At 43.4% G+C, this 17173-nt stretch overlaps 1 protein-coding gene across 4 annotated transcripts in view; it reads right to left on the bottom strand.

Moving 5' to 3' along the window:
- HTR2C (5-hydroxytryptamine receptor 2C) overlaps nt 1-16433 on the bottom strand; it is a 208002-nt gene extending 191569 nt beyond the window's left edge. For 3 of the 4 annotated variants that reach the window (XM_027690566.1, XM_027690567.1, XM_027690564.1), the window contains exons 1-2: nt 15608-16433; nt 9720-9790 (exon numbers count right to left, since the gene is read on the bottom strand). The gene's annotated coding sequence lies outside the window, so the exon portion shown is untranslated. The remainder of the gene's footprint in view (nt 1-9719; nt 9791-15607) is intronic. The other variant, XM_027690565.1, reaches the window with a different exon arrangement.
- Between the last annotated feature and the right edge of the window lie 740 nt (nt 16434-17173).

Below are 17173 nucleotides of genomic sequence, written 5' to 3'. Positions count from 1 at the left end.
ATAGAGTAAAAGGTTCACTGAAAAGCAGCAGTTAAGAGCGAAATGTTGAAATCTTAATGTCATCATTACAGCCAAAAGCAAGTGAAGAACCATCATCTTTCTTTTCAAATACACCCACCACCTAAAAACTATTTCCAGAAGGAGCTGCACATTGTTAGGACTAACCTCACTGCAGTCTGGATAGAAAAATGGAAGCTCCAGCCCATTTTTGCTAGAAACTCTCTGTGTGAGGCATAAGGAACGCTGAGCCAGTGCCAGTGAAGCTGCATCTCCCCCAGCCTTAAGCAATGTCAGGCTGGGACAGAGCTGTACAGCCTCCTCCTGCTCCCCAGCTCACTTAACACAGACATCACACTGGCAGGGTGCAACACTGTGCTGCATTACGGGTCCTAAGCTCGCTGCAAAAAAACTATTTTCAAACCAGCACAGCCCACGGTTGCCTGGGGATTGTAGCTTGACTCCTGAAAGCTGCATAGAGTTCTTCAGCCTCCTGCATCCTGAACAAACACGGGGCCCAATCTGACCCTTATCCAGACACCAATACAGAACACAGGAAGTCAGGATAAGATTTTTCTTAGAAGCCTGATAAAGAGCAGTAAGTTTAAATAGGGAGGGAGAAAAAGGTCTTGAGTTTGGACTCGTTCTACCTACAATAAAACTCACTTGAATGGTTGTATGTACTGGTTTTTTGCATTTATCTGACAAGTTACTGTTCTTTGCCCAACAAGTTCTTATTGAAAAACAACACTGTTAAGAGTTTTTTCACTAATACCTGTGCAAGACACTATACCCTTATTTTTTGAGCTCTTTGTAACTTCTTACTCTGTTTGTACAGACACATGAGCATGGCTCAAATGTGACAAATCTAAAGGAGGAAGGTTCTTGCAGAAAAAGACTGGATTGCTATCCAGGAAACTCACAGTCATTTCTCAGCTCTGCTGAGAGCTCATCCTGAGTGTATCATGCCTCGACGCTTTGCATGCCTCAGCTCTCCAATGGCAAAAGGAGATCAAAGACAGCCAGTGTTGCCAGCAGACCTCCACAAAGCATGTCAAGAGTACAGGCCCCCGGGAACAACCCTCATTGTACTCATCCTCAGCCTTTCTCATCCTCTTTGATTCTGAAACCTTCTCTCTGGATATGGTATTTAGAACAACATGGGATGTCACAGTGTGTGTGACATATGAAACAGAATAAAAACAATAAGGCAAAGACATACTTCAAAAGAGAAAAAAAAATCACATCCCATTAGGTTTCTTCATAACTATCAGTTAACATATCCTACAACAATCACTGGATTTTCAGTTCCAGTTTAACACCCACTGCCACTTTTGCTAATGCTCTGTGAACCCTCACATACCCCAGACTAGCCTTCCTCCACACCTCTCCACCTGCACCATCAGTTTCCCATCTTTGGTCCAGCCAGCACTGACAGTCACATGCTGGGAATGATTTACACTGTTTACATCAAGCAAATCATCCTGAAGGGAGTTCTCTACATCCTCATCTCCCTTTCAGGGAAAGCAACAGTTGTGATGAAGGCAAAGAGGACCATCCCCTGTTTGGGAGCACCACACACAGGGTGCTCAAATCCAAGAACCTGACATTTCTGTGACGTCAAGAGCCAGCACTGAGCATGTCCCTGAGCATCCTATAGTAGCCCACAATATAGTACACTCAGATTATAGTTGAACAACAAGTACCACATCCCTGTTTAAGAGATGCATGAATTATTGATGATGTTCAGGAGCCCTATTAAACTGTCTAGTGGGCCAGCAAGAACATTCAGTAGTTCAAATGCATCAAAATGAATAATAAAGCTTTCTATTTTGAAGTTTGGCCGTTAGAGAAAAGAACCCTGGCAAATATATAATTTTGTGTAATTTCACTTGGATGCTCACTGTAATAGCCACAGTATTTATGACACCATGAGTCATACCCATACACTCCTCACATAGCAAAGACACCATTATCCACACTATTTAAAATCAGAGTTCTTATGCAGGAAAACATTCTACTAAAGGCAAGGCCTGCTTATTTGCCTTAAACTATAGGTTTAATCTATAAATATGTACTATTTCTGTACGTACATCTGTGTCAGCCATGAAATGCGTGCAAAGAAGTGTTAAAAAAGGAGTTGTAAACATTATGGGAAACACCTCCTAGTAATTCTTTAGATCCTGCCTATAAAGTTGAGAATCCAATTAAATTGCCTTCTTATTCTTCAAACCAACCCTTGTCATGCAATAATTAAACCATAAAATAAAGCCTCTCGGAAAAAATAGACTATTGCACATTCAGAACATGATACCCAGTCTCATTCTGGCAGCACTTACGTGTTTCACTGAGTGCAATTAGAAGACAGAAAACAAAGTTATCATCTTTATTTTGAACGAAGGCCAGTGTGGGATAAAGCTGTTTTGAGGAACATTTTCAGTAAATTTGGGACAAAAGAGATAGTTCTCCATTCAGTTCTGGCAGACATTCAGCTGCAAACTTGAGAAGTTCCTGCACTGAGGGTCAGCACCTTTCTTTCCTTCCTCCTCTTCACATAAGGCGTAGGTGACTGTGGCTCCTGAGGATGTAACCCCTTGCTGGTTGCCAACACAGTTTTCACAGCTTCCAGGGACCTTTCTGTGTGCTGTACTGCACACAGCTTCTAGGATTTCACACATTTATTCAGTGCTGTTAATAATCGCTCAGTGTGAACCTGAGCAGTAAAATATTTATTCTGAAAGATTCAATGTCTTGTTTCAAGGAACCCTTCAGCAGTCTGGGACTCAAAGTCCCCCTTGACCACTGCAATTACAGTGAAACAGTGATCAGTATTCGGAGAGATTTTGTTGCATGATATTCTAAGACATTTAACAGGATGTGGCTGATGCGTAAATGTTATGTAGCTTTTATTTGCTAAACCCACATAAAACTTCCCTTTTTAATATCCTTCCCTACTTGCTTGCAAACACTATCCACATAAAAGTCACTAACTTGAGAAAATGTTTAATCTGGAGTTGTTATATCCAATATCAAGCCTCAGAGACTCCACGGAAATGAACCATATCACCCAAAAAGTCAACCTTTTGCGTTTGCAGAGCTCAGCCATGACCAGTTACTGCCTCAAACTTCAAGAAACAGATTACTGAATCTGGAAACACTGAGTACTCTCAAAAGCTTTTCTCATAGTCAAAAAATTGTTAATAAACAGGTAATTAAGCGTTGGAAGACACTAAAAGCCTAATGCATTTCCACAATTACATGTGCCCCAACACTGTCATTGCAGTGGATTCTCATTTAGCAGTACAGCAACAGTTATTATAAAAGATGGGAGCAACTCCTCCAGGCAGTACTTTTTCCTTGGATCTTCATCTTTTCCAGAGTCAGCATCTACATTTGTGCAAAAAAATAAGAGGAAAATAGAGTCTTTTGTCCAAAAAGAGGTACCTCTTCCTATCACCTCTACAATAAAAATAAAAAAAAACCACCTCATTCGTTTCTATTATTTCCTTTCCAATCAAAAATCTCTCATCCTGACAAAACTGAATGATCTTAGAAGATAATATCAAGATTTTCAGGCTTGACCTCTCAGCTACCCATCTTCAAAGAAATCACTGCCATTACAACACACATCCAAGCCCCTTAGGATGCTTTTTATACTATTAGGAAGTCTAGTGTTCAATTTAAGCATTTTCTCATTTTTCCTCAATCAGCCAAAAGCAAAAAAGAAGTCCCTGAGCAACACAGAGAAGAAGGGAAAATTCTATCCATCTCAGCATGCAGTTTTCTCACAGAAATCTTGAAACAAAAATCAGAGGTGAATATAGCTCTGCAATTATTATTCACAAAGTGTTTCCAGTGAGTTTTTTACTCATCTCTGGGAGATGCAGTTTTCTGCATCAACGTAAGATGACATTGTAAACCCACTTGCAAATTCTATAAGAAGGTTCTGAATTTATCATTGCCTGGGGCAGTGATGTGGCTGGTAGTCATCTCCTGGTCAAAATTACCTTCTGCAATCCACGGCCCAGGACACAGCCTATACAGGAAAATGTTATTGCAGCTGTACAGCAACGCTATTTAGAGACTAAGCAGACTGGGGCTTGTTTCTCTGCTTGTTTATTACAGATACACTGAGTCTTTCATTTAGATTCTGGAGTTAGTTCTTCCTTCAGCCACAGCTAATAGCCAGATGACAAACAGAGCATTAAAGCTACATGACTACCCAAGCTTGTAAAGTCTTATTAAGAGATCCTTTGGAAAGCACAGTAGAGGTGTGCTGGAAAGCATTACACAAAAATTTAAGTGTTTGTTTGTCTTACAGGCAGGACACTTCACTTCTCCTACCTCAATGCTATTGGTGGGGGGGGGAGGCTCAGGAAAGGGAAATCCAGGAACATGAAACAGTTTGGGTGGGAGTGTTGATCTACTGGAAGGTGGGGAGGTTCTGCAGAGGCATCTGGACAGGATGGATCCTGGGGGTGTTTAGCCTGGAAAAAAGGAGGCTTGGGGGAGATCTTACCACTCTCTACAATTCCCTGAAAGGAAGTTGCAGCAACATGGGGGTCAGCCTCTTCTCCCAGACAACTCGCAACAGGACAAGAACAAACGGTCTCAAGCGATACCAGGGGAGGTTCAGGTTGGACATCAGGAAGAATTTCTCCAGAGAAAGTGTATTAAACATTGGAAGGGGCTGTCCAGGGAGGTGGTGGTGTCACCATCCCTGGAGGTGTTCAAGAAATGACTGGATGTGGCACTCAGTGCTAAAGTCTAGCTGACAAGGGGCTGACCAGTCAAAGGTTGGACTCAATGATCTTGGAGGTCTTTTCCAACCTAAATGATTCTGTGACCATATGCATTTACTGAAGAGTTTACGTGGCAGGACAATAAAACGATCACTGTAAGTCATTTTCTCCTATTAAGACATGCATTTAAAAACACTGTGGCCTGTGAAACCACATTTTCTGAGAGGTGAGAACATACAGAAAAGGAGTCACATGAGCCCAAGCGGCCTAAACAGCAACAGAACAAACCCCTGTAAGCACATGGTGCTCACTGCTTCATCAGGGAGGGAGACAACTTGCCCTCCTGGTATCTCTTCTCCAAAATTAGCATCATTAGCACAGTATTCACACTTTTTCTTTCCCAGCCCACAGGAGGTTTCACTGAAGTGCTGCACAGTATTTGCCCTGCCACAACTGAAAGAGCCAGGGGCAAACACACCTTATCCATTCCAACCAGGGGCTCAGGCCATTTCCCCCACCCGGGGCACAACCTGCAGCTGCACATGGAGCTGTCTGCGCTGGGTATGTTCCTCGACAGATAATATAACAATCTCTTATCATAACTATGCTCTAATCCAAATTCCAATAATCTACACATTAAAAAATGCACGCTTATCTTTTAATATGTATAAAGGTATGCCTAAAGTTTTTACGACTTGTTTGTTCTAATATCTGCACCATAACTAGAAAGCACCTGCACTGTGAGATAGCAGCAATTACTCCAATCTAACCTCACTTTGCTTGCACACAGCACAAGGTTATCACTTCAGCAAAGGATTTTACAGCATAATACCCACACAGTGAATAACCTTCAGAGAAATAGAGCTGGGGCAATAAACACTCCCCAGGTAGAGTGGCTATTACCCTTAATGCATTCATAATTTGGTTTAATATAAAATCTGGAGATTTCTTTTTGCAAAATTCATTTTTATTCAGCTTTTACAGAGAGCTACATTCTTTTTCTGTGCCCCATATCTGCCTCAGCAATCACTGAAGTAATATCTGCTTAACACGCCCTTGCTCATCAGCCTAACTTGAAACATGGCCTGACTTGGCAGCAGGATGAGGAGCTCGTCCCTGTGCTTTCCATCATGTTTAGGGGTATATGCTGCTGGACTGCATTTGCATACATTAGATAATCACAGGTGTCCCTACCGCTAAGATACCCATAAAACATTCTTTTAAGAACAGCATGAATCAACTTAACCTAAAAAGGAGTCTCAGCATTCTTAAATAATCATGGCATCTTCATTTTGAAAAAAACCAACTTTTAAGCATCCACGTCTTGAATATTATAAAGACTTCTAGGAGGAATATTCTATAGCCCCAATAGAACACATGTTTTATTTAAATTAGCATTACACCTAAGAGCTTTAGCACATATTTTCTTCTCAGGCAGTCCTTATTACTTTGTGACTGTTTCATATCACCCCTAAATAACACTGTCACCAGCTAAATGAATAGAGTGTGCTATACTTACAGATGATTTATACAGAACTAAAACATGTATCAGGAGGCATATTTCTACCCTGAGTCTCTAGACACAGTTCCCTTTGGCATCAAAGGAACTATGTGCCTTTCTGCCCTGAATTTCTAACAGGATAATTTACATATGCACACATTCCTGAGCTCTGGTATGCACAACTTTGCACAAAGTTGGAAACCTCCATCTGGGAAAGGTACACTGTGTGCCTCACCCTGTTCTGAACATCCTCTAAAGCCACTGCTGGGATCACTTGGCACAGCTCACAATAGGAACTCCTCTGCTTCTGAGAGGAGAGGAGAGGGGAAAACAGACAGCAAGAATAATGTCCAGGCTTACTCAACAGGAGCACTTAGAGCTGTAGGGACTTATGGACCCACCTCTATGAACAGAAGAACCCTTTCCCTTACTGATGAGGTCAAGCAGTGAAGAGCTGGGTACTGAATACCCATCATGTCTATAAAGTGCTTCTGTCTTCCCACTGGTCCTTTATATGTTACCCTAAGGAAGTCCCAAGGACTTCTCCAAAAATTTTGCAGATAGTAATGTACAAAGCAACAACCACAGAAGAAAATATACCATGTGAAGAAAACAGGACCCAGAAATAAAATAATTCTATCAGTAAAGCTGACAATCAGGTGAGGATAAATCAAACTGTGGTGTGTTGGATACTAGAGCAGTGATGGTAACAGAGGAAGTGTCAGCTGAAGAACTAGTAACTAGAGGTCTAACACCTGCAACATCACTTCTCTGATTTAGCTGGTCAGTGCCCTTGATGATATATTCTACTTGCTAACAGAAGTATTTTTTAAATGCAATTTCAAACCTCTCAATAAAAAAATTGAAATATGTTTTTCTACCTGCTTCCCACAGTTCAGACCTTGTTTCAGATTTGAAGGAATCCTGGAGAAAACACATAATCTGTAAACAGTGAATGAACCCCAAAGTAACAACAAAGGTGCAGAGAGAAAAGGCCCTCAAACCCTCCACACGCCTCCTCTGACAAACTTGGCTGCCGTGATACATCTCAATCTCACACTGTAGCAAAGTGCACATCCTGGTAACTCCCACAGCCTCCCACATTCTGTGTGTCAAGCCCTGATTCATCAAACCACTGATGGAGAAGAGCAGCTGTGCAGCTTAGGGCCAGTCAGTGGGGCCAGCCCATGCTGCTGGTCACCTGGCCACCATCCCCATGCTCCAGGGATGCTCTACCATGGGACAAGCAGGTCAGACACCTGTAACCCCTCAGGAGATGAGGGATACTGGTTTGGGTCTCTCCCTCCCCTTTGTGGCCACGATTTTCATAAATTTTCAACATCTCACTTGTCAGATTGTATTGCAACTAGTCAGAGCTTGAATGCCAGAGGAATCTGTCAAGCCGCATGATCATTTAAGGGCTCATAAGCAAACACAAGGATTTCTCCCTTCATCTTGCCACACTGCAACCACCTCAAGGAGACTCAAGGGAGAGAAACAGAAGCTTCTACTCAATCAGCTGTGAGGAGTCCTGTGGATAAACCTCAGGACTGGCTCAGAAATAAGTATGTGGCTGCTTGTGCTAAGCAAAGCAAGGAAAAGGCAGTGCTTCTGGAAAGAGGTGGTTACACAAGAAAATTTGCCATCTTGTAAAATTATCCTTTCCTCACCCACAAGGTTTTAGGCATTATATCCCCCACTGGGCAGTGCTAAAACACATTCACAACAGTCAGGCGTACGTGACACTGATCGCTGCTGCCAGGGTATATTAAGGTTATTATATTCTCACCCTGCTTTTTATATTATTCCCTAAGCATCTGCTATTTGCCACTGCTGGAGACAGGATACCAGGCTGTCAGTAATTGTTAATGTCAAGGAAACAAATGGACTGTTCAAGACAAAACTGTGAAAAAGCAAAGGTGGTAAAAAGAGAGAGAGAAAGAAGTAATCAAGGTGGAATCATAGAGTCCCAGAGATAAGGACAAGGGGTGCTAAGTGAATAAGAAATACCAGGGTGAGCACTGAGGGGATGGGAAATAGAAAGCAACACCCCAGTGATCAGAAGATGAAAGGTTTTACTCCATATTCCTGCTGGAAAGGAGGTACCTCAAGGGCAGAACAATGGAAAAACATGATCAGGCTAAGGAAAAGACACAGATGAGGCGAGGAGATAGACAGGAGGGTTTTGGATGGACTGAAAATATTAGTCCAGTTGTAAGCAGCCACGATGGACATGAGACCCAAAGCAACATCACAGAGCAATTGCTGGAGGACTGAACTCCTAAAGAATGAAAAGAAAGTCATTAAATTAGACACCAGTAGAAACCCCAGAGCCGACAAAAAGTATGGGTAAACAAGAGTGCTCAAAAACCAAATTTGTAATTTGCTTTATCTTCGTCATAGTCGATTTTATGAATACCTCAATACCAACATAAGCGTCCATAAAGTGTCTCCTGGAAAACCAATGGCCACCTGGAAGATGAAAGCAATAGAAATCATTGTGACTGCAGGGAACCCTGTATCTGCATGTGATGGGATCCTCAATGAGCCTTTTGAATAATCCTGAAATTATTTTTTCATATATTTAATAAAGTGTGGGGGTGTAGGGGGGCAGCAGGTGTGCCAGCACTGCAGGCTTCTTTTTTGCAAACAGCTCAGTGACACACCACATGCTGACTGTAAGAATACCATGACATGAAATTACTACAGAACACTTCAAAAGTCACTGATAATTGACAAGATGTAATTTTAATGAGGAACCATCAGTGAATGGAAGTGCTTTTAACTGGGCCTACAGAGACAAGTTTCACAGCCCAACGCAACTCAGAACTGGCTTAAGTGATAAGTATTGCCATAACTTAGATGAGCACAGTCAAATAACTCAATCTCCTTCATATGCCCAGCCTTATCAAAGATCAGACACTAATATGGAAAAACACAAGTCTACTTGTTTAGCGTCAAAGAATGTAATGGCAAATGATCTACTCCACTTACAGAAAGGAAAAGCATATGTTGAAAGTTGGAGTATTAAAAATATATATGGGAGCCAGGGAAATAAATGCAACACAAGGTCTCAGGGCCATGATCTGATGAAAAGTCTCGATGATGGAAGAGAGATAAGTTTACAGAAGTGGAGTTTCTATGTATGGTGTTAATGAAAAGATGAGTAAAATGTGGAATTCTGCTGTCCCTGAATAGCCACCTCTAATGTCCAGCTTAAAAAGATGCTGAAAAATAGAGAGAAATGCATAGGATTTAAGGGCCTGAAAACAGATTGTGTGAAAGAGTTTAAATTATATGATCACTTTAGGAAAAAGAAGGCTAATCAATGATTTGTCCACATCATGGGAAATGATTTCCATTACCAGCAGGCTCCTTAATTAAGCAGACAAAGGATGAAGATGTTTCAACATATGGAACAAAGACATAAACTCAGATTGGATTTATTATTTTATAAATCACCAGAAATAATTACTCACCAAAACAACTACCCTCAGGACACCTCTGAGTTCCAGTTATCTGCACTCTTTAAATAAGTCTGAACATTCTTCTGAAAGGAAAGGAGAAGTTGCTGGGTGAAATTTTCTACAGCCTGTGTCATCAGGAGGTCAAACAACATGATCCCAAGAATCATTCCTTCATTATGAACCAAAGACTACTAGACAATATTTGCCATATTGACACTACAACACTCAGACTTATCTGCTTACACGAGGTTTTGTATTTGCCCACAGTTGCTGAAAACAGAGAATATGATGATTAACATTTAAAAATAGGTAAGTTATCAAGACAAGATCTCTTTGGTACAGATAAATTCACATTTATTCCAGCATTCAGCTATGATTTTATTGTCATAAACCAAGCACATAGTACTGGGTACCATAAAATCTAAAACTACAGGCTTTTTCAAAGTGAGTGTATATCAAATTTAAACCATAACTGTAAGAGTTTCAGTAAATCTACAATAGTCCCCATTAGAAACATTAAGATTATAGTCTTTCAGATAACAATGTCCACAATAACTGTGTGCAAAACACTATATACATTAAAAAGTGGATAATTAATATGCTTCTGCACTTTATTATTTTTTCTTTTGCAAGCAATGGCTGCTATAAAATCATACATGTCTGCCCAGAGCTTCCTCAATGTCGCATATGCTGAAAGAATTGAGCTAGACATTCATGGTCAAATGCTGCAGCTCTTGGCATGAAAACACGCTCCTGAATTCCACATTTTGTCTGAAACAAGCCTACTGGGTAAATCCCAAATATAAAAATTTTTTATGGGACAAATCTCACACTAATTGCCTTCTCTCTGCAGCAGTAACTCCCTGAATACAGTCAAGGTGTTGGCAAGTGGGCAGGAGCAGGAGATCCACAGAACCCACTGGCACAAACAGGTAACATTCACATCAATCTCTAAACTGATACAAATTTTCCCACTTTGGTTTCACCATGAAGCCTGGAACTTACAAGTCTGGAGGATATTATTGCTGTTTAATAGGGCAGGGGAGGAAAGCATGACTTGTAGTACCAGTCAAAAAGATTGTATATAGAATCAATTAGCAATATCAGGTCCCAGTGAGCAGAAGCATAAGGGTATCTGCCACTGAGCATCCCAGTAGCAAACAGCAGCACAGGCTTCACAGTCCCACTCGATAACATGGATGGACAAAGCAATTCAAGTTCAGTGAGGCAGAGCCAAACCTGGCAGAGTCAGATCCTGCACCAAACCCCTCAGAGGATCCTGGAGTAGCCCGGGTGGAGCTGGCAGTTGGCTGAATGTGGACTGAAATCAGTCTGTGGTGGGGTCCAGCTCATCTAGCACTGCTGCCACTGCCCCCACACCTGATGCCAAACCAGTTACACAGGCTCCATCTGTGGGACTGGAGAAGGCTGGGTATCTCTAGTCTGCATTTCATCTCATCTTGCTGCAGGCTCCTAAAATAAGTAGGAGTAATGGTTCTCTCAAAGTGCCTTTTTGTCTGCTGTGAAGAAAACCTAAACATGAAGCTCCAACCTAAATGCTTGCAGTGTCAGATTAACACCTCTCTGTCTGTCAGTGCCAGGTAATTATATCTGTAATGACCAGTGAGATCTTCCATAATGTCACCACCTAAGGAATAAAGCTGGGACAGAGCACAGAGACCAACTTTGCCACCGCTTGAGTTGGCATCAAAATTCACTACTTGCTACCCAATATCTGTGGGGAAAAAAAATAAAAAATCAAAATACAGAAATTGTTCTAAAAAGAAGTAGATTACTGGAACCTGTCCTGCTGCTCAGGACACTGAACTGATGATCAATGTGTCCTGGCTGGAGATCAAACCAGTTGAAGCAGCTCCTGTGCAACCCGATTTCATGGACTGTGAGCCAAGGGCGGAAAAATCTTGGGTGAGAGTGTGGCAAACTCTATCATGCCCACTGCTACCCAGCTCACCAGTGATGTGCAGTTTTGATGTGCAACAACCTCCCACCTCTATCTGTCCTTTTATCTATTGTGCAGAAACCATAGAATTCATACAATATTTATAGCATGGAAGGAGTGTTTCAGTGATGGCAGAGGTGATGTCTTTTCTCTAATGTTTGTTGACTTATGGCTACAATGTGCAATCCAACAGCTGAGGAACATATCATTTCTATTCATGCTGCACTGCTCAGAAGCACACACATTACAGTCCATGTCAGCTAAACAAAGGTAGCCAGATCCTTGGACAGATGCCACTGCAGCTATGTAGTAAAATTACGGTGCCTTGAACATTTTATGGTCTCCGATGATAACAGCGTTTGCACTGCGCTGATGGTTCAAATTAATCTGATTCTCAAAAGTTACAGCACTTAATTAGGATTGGTAATAAAAATTATAGCGTTGAAAAAGTATTATGACAGCATCAGTCCTGAAACGGGGAGGGGGGAATCAGTCAGGGTTTAAAAAAACCCAATAAATTAAGAGTGACTAACAACAAAAGAAAATAACCTTCTGGAACAATAAACAATAGATAGCAGCTGCCTCTTATCTTTGGGGTGGAAAGTCATTTGATATTTTTGTACCTCAAAACATTCCTTTGATGTGGGCTAAAACCCTCTCTACAATACAGTCCCTTTCTGTGAATTTTCTAAGCAACTAAATCCTAGCACCATTTTTACTTTTATTGCCTTTCAGACTGGCTAGAGTAATATAATGATTCATCATTAAAGTACTCTTTAAGCAGCTTTGTTCCTATTTGTTGCTATATATACTAAATAGAAATCGGTCTTTGAATTCACCTCTAAAGTCAGACTCAATTTTTTATCTAACAAGAATGGTATCTCCAGTCATCATCTGAATGCAGCAAAGTGAGAAAACCTTTTGCATAACATAAATATCTGCATTCACTAAGAGGAGGCTGATGCCACCACCTACTGTGAATGCATTTTATAAGTGGTACAAAGCCAGAGAGATTTCAAATGCAGTAGCACAGTCTCTTGTAGATACTCCAGGCACTGTCAGAAAGGCACAGTTTCATCTCCTATTCAACAGTTTCCGGACCAGAGGCTTGGATCACCTGTAGCTGGTTTACAAGCAGTACCCAAACCATAAAAATGCAATAGTTGCTGAAAGAGTGAAGGCACCTAAGGACTGGCCTACATTTACCTCCCCACAGAAACCCGGGAAATCACTCCCTAGCAAATAGTTCTTGAAGATCCAATCTACTTCCTTTGCCCCTGTCTGTTATCCATTCCCAGCTCCACCTGTGACTGATGGGCAGCACGTGACTGGCCAGCCATTCCAGCATGGTTTGCCAGGCATTTGTCTCCAAAAAGGCAAAGCCCACAGAGATCCCATCACCACTGCTACCATTGCACCCATAAGAACACAGAGCTCACCCCCATGTTGCAGCAGGGCACACCAGGGAGTCCCTGCCCTCACTCTACAGGGTGGACAGGATGTGACTGTCGGGCAGAGGAAGGTCATCAGTGCAGTGTGCGTGACATGGAATGCTGACCAGTTATCATTGTAACAAATTACAATTTTTTTTAAATTACCATTATTAACTCTAGCAAATAGCTCTCAACTTCCACATAATTCGAGTTTAATGCAAAACTTTATTACTGACCAGAGAAGCTGCTCAGAAATAATCAGCAGTTCAAATGTACTGGTTTGGTTTCCTGAGTGGATACGAGTATGGCTGTCAGGAACGCATTCCCATCCACTCCTTCAGAACACATCACATGGGAATACGCCCCAACATTTTGCTGTTTTAGTAAAAGGACCTTTTAAAAAAATACACTTGCTGGAATAGAGACACAAAGACCACCAAAATAGTTGCCGCCCAGCAATAGCCAAATTAATTTTGAGTTTTGAAATCTTGTTTGTGAGAAGCATTTTACTTTAATCAACCAGTTCTAATCACCATTCTGCCTTTGTGCAAATAGCAGTAAATGGTATGACTAATATATATTTTTTTCTAGTGTTTCCTGCACAGACAATGGTATTACTTAGTGCTCACCAGCTTTTATAAATGCTCTTCTAGAAAAAAGTCATGCAGATCACCTTACGCCAATACTACACTGAGATGCCACTGAATGTTCATACATTTCTGTTTTCACCTCTCTGAGTGAAGCCAGGAGATTTTTCTCCTCTTCGTGGCAGAAATTAGTGTTGCTATGGAGCCTTGCTGCCCAAATCTACCTAGTATGTGAGTAAGAAGGGATCCTCTTTCTCAGGACAGAGAGGAGCAGCTACTTCCCAGGTGTCATCACGGCCTCCATCCCCAGCAGGGGTTTTAGCTTCTTTATTCATACACGGCAGTGAATCAACCAGACCCACTCCTGCTCCTCCAGCTCCAACACAGAGATCTTGCAGAGCAGAAGAGGTCTTCTCTACAGGACCCCAGAGGAGGGTGCACAAGTGTCCTGTTCTTGCAAAGAAGGAAGCATGCTCTTGTCTGTAATTTGGGCCCAAAATAGAGAGAAAAAGGGGATTTTACTCTACGTTTCCCTAAGAGATATGTCAGTGCTGAGTCAAACACAGCACAGCAGCCCTGGGGAAGCTGAGGAAGCAATTGCAAATGCTCTGACCAAACTGCTCAGGTGACAACACATTCCAGTTGTTACCTGAGCAAAGAAAATAAAAGTGACTAAAAAGATTTGCAGTGTGATAGTGCTGCTCTTTTTCCTCAACAGTGCAGTTAGGAAAGAGACATTTGTTCTGCCAGGATGCCACAGAAACACTTTTGAAACTGTTACACAGCAATGGCACTGTTGGTTGTGCTATCTTAATAGACCTGCAATGCCAGAAACACACACAAACCTCTCTCCATGTGATGCAGGTACATAATCCAGGCAACACCTGCCTATTCTGAGCAGCAAGATTTTCCTGGCAGAGTCTGCACTCAGGAGAACATGCAAACATACATATGTGGGTCAATCAGGACAACAAAATCAAATAGGTATTCAATGCCCAACACCCTGCTTTTCCAGGGAAACCGAAAACTTTCCTTTCAGCTTAATCTTTACAGAATAAAGCTCCCACCAGAGGTCTCAAGATAAACCAAAAAAAGCATGCCCTGACAGTGAGAATGGAACAGTATTAGCTGATGATGATTTTGTCAGGGATTTCTCAAGAAGGCAACTTCCTAAACAAGCCAAAGGAAATTTGATGGCGTTGATAGTTTTTCTCTCCTAGGTATTGCTGTAAAAAAAATCCTCAAGCAAAGATTCCAGGTGGCAAAGTACTTAGCAGAGTACTAAACTCCTCTCCAAAAAGGTGGAACAGCAAAACACAAAAACCAGACACAGGCTGCTTCTAAAACAATTTTCCTCTTCTACTTCCAAACACCAAGATCAACCTTTAGGACCTTAACATTTCCTCTTTCTCAGAGAAGAGCACCTTTTTTCTTCCTCTTAGTGTAATTTCACTCCTCAAAAAAAACCACCTCCCTGTCAGCAACATTTTCTGTGTAGGTGCCCTCTGTCCTCCCCACGTCCACAGGAGCAGAATGAAAGAACCTGTAGAGTGCAGTGTGTCCCAGTTTCCGAACCAAAGCATAACCCACCATACTGCAGCCAACCCCTTCTAAAGGTCATATGCCAGGAAGAAGCAAAAGCTCCCAGGTGCATTCCAGAGAGACCAAGGCAAGTTTGTTTCAATCAAGTGCAACAACTTTATTGCCAGTCATGAAAGGTATCACTCAGGTACCTTTTGCTTTCTCCTCCCTGCTGCACATGCAGAAACCACACACACATTTTTCTGTCTGGCGTTATAGACTTCAAATTAAACCCTGTTCCCAAGGAAAATTTTAAAAAATTTTATAGCCCAGAATGAGGAGAGGACTGTATCCCCCCCCGCAAAGATCACAGCACGTTGCACAAGCAGCAGCACCTACCTCTGTGAGCCGACAGAGCCAGCAAGTCCACATAATTCCTCTTGGATGAAGACATTTACCCCAGCTCAGACAGCCGGGGCTCTCCTGCCATGCCTGGAGCTTCGGACACACCAAGAAAGCATCTTCTGCGAGCAGCGCGGCTCCTCTCACACCCCGAACTGCAGCAGCGGCAGCCTGAGAGAGCAGCAGCAGTTGAATTGCTGCACATGTATCTCTGCAGATTATTTCCTGCTCGAACACTTGGCGTAAAGGCAGATGCTCTTAACCCTCTGGAGGCCTATGCCTTTGTCCCCCCTCGGCAGGAGGAAGCTAGCAACTCCAGGTATTCTGCGGTGAGGCCAGAGAGGAACGACTGGAGACAAACAGGGCATCTTCCGAGAAGTAGTCCCAACCTCGTGTGAGTTGCAGTCACTTCGCGCTCAGGGAGCCAGGCATTCCCACGGCAGCCCACAGCATCCCCGGCCAGGCAGTGCACGGTTCCCGCTGCATCACCCGCTGCAGATCCCCAGGCTCCGGCAGAGCACTCACTGCCCTTGGCTCACATGGGAGCCCCTGCGAGGGCCCGCAGGACGGGGTGTCCAGCGTGCTGAACCTGCGGCTGGAGGCCAGGGCCACGCAGGTGAGGGACACGAGAGGGGCACAAGTGACGTGGCAAGCCCAGCAGTGCCACCGAAACTCAGGCAGACAGAGCTCCTGCTCCCGGCACAAAGCTCTCCGGTCCCAGGCGCTGCCCCATCACCTGCAGGCACCCACACCGCGGGCGGGCAGGCGCTGTCCGGATGGCACTCGGCTGGCGAGCGTCAGCGCTGCTCCCTCTCACAGCCTGCGAATGTGACTGGAAAGCATGGCTGAAAACATGCTACAATTAACAGGAGGGAGGGAGATACTATTGCTCTCCTGCTAGTCTTAAAGGCACATTGCTCACATGTGCCTGTTGGGGATGCAAACACCCACAGCTTCAGTCCCGGCATCTCACCCATCTGCAGGCAGCCAAGAAGCCCAGGCAGGAGCCCTGTCCAGGTCCAGGGAAGGAGAGCACCCCAGGAGTCAGGAAGTGAAGGGGTAGGTAGTGGAGGAATCCTTACATCAGGGGCTGGGGGCGAGGCCTGCCACACCTTCACCACTGTCCCAGGAGCCAAATCAAGTCCCTGTCACTCAGCCCGAATGCTAACCCCCATCACTGGCCCCTCCACCAGCATCCGAACCAGACAGGGGTCAGACTGCTGCCCGTATCCCAGAGGGTACCAACCGTGTTTTCCAGTAGGCAAAGAGGGCCTGGTACACCCTGGGGCCATGGTGCCCCTCTTCTGGTCTTGTCATGAGGGTCAGGTTAGTGGCACTGCTCCCACTCAGTCTCAGACAGGAGCTGAGACACTGAAATCCAACGTGCCACCCAGGCTGAAGCTGTGATGAGTTCAGCAGGTCTTAGACTGGGTGTAACATCTGGCACCACAGCCACCCTCCTCCTGCCACAGGGCTGTGCACCAGCTCATTGGCACATGTTCTCTCTTTACTTCTCCTGATACCCTCTTCTGAGTGCCTTGGGATACTCTGGCTTGTTCTTTA

This window comes from Neopelma chrysocephalum, unplaced genomic scaffold (genome assembly GCF_003984885.1).
Source record: "Neopelma chrysocephalum unplaced genomic scaffold, ASM398488v2 Primary Assembly neopelma1_81, whole genome shotgun sequence".
In the NCBI taxonomy this organism is placed as follows: domain Eukaryota; kingdom Metazoa; phylum Chordata; class Aves; order Passeriformes; family Pipridae; genus Neopelma; species Neopelma chrysocephalum.
The sequence above is the reverse complement of the archived record's forward strand: the minus strand, read 5'-3'. Positions and strand labels throughout refer to the sequence as shown.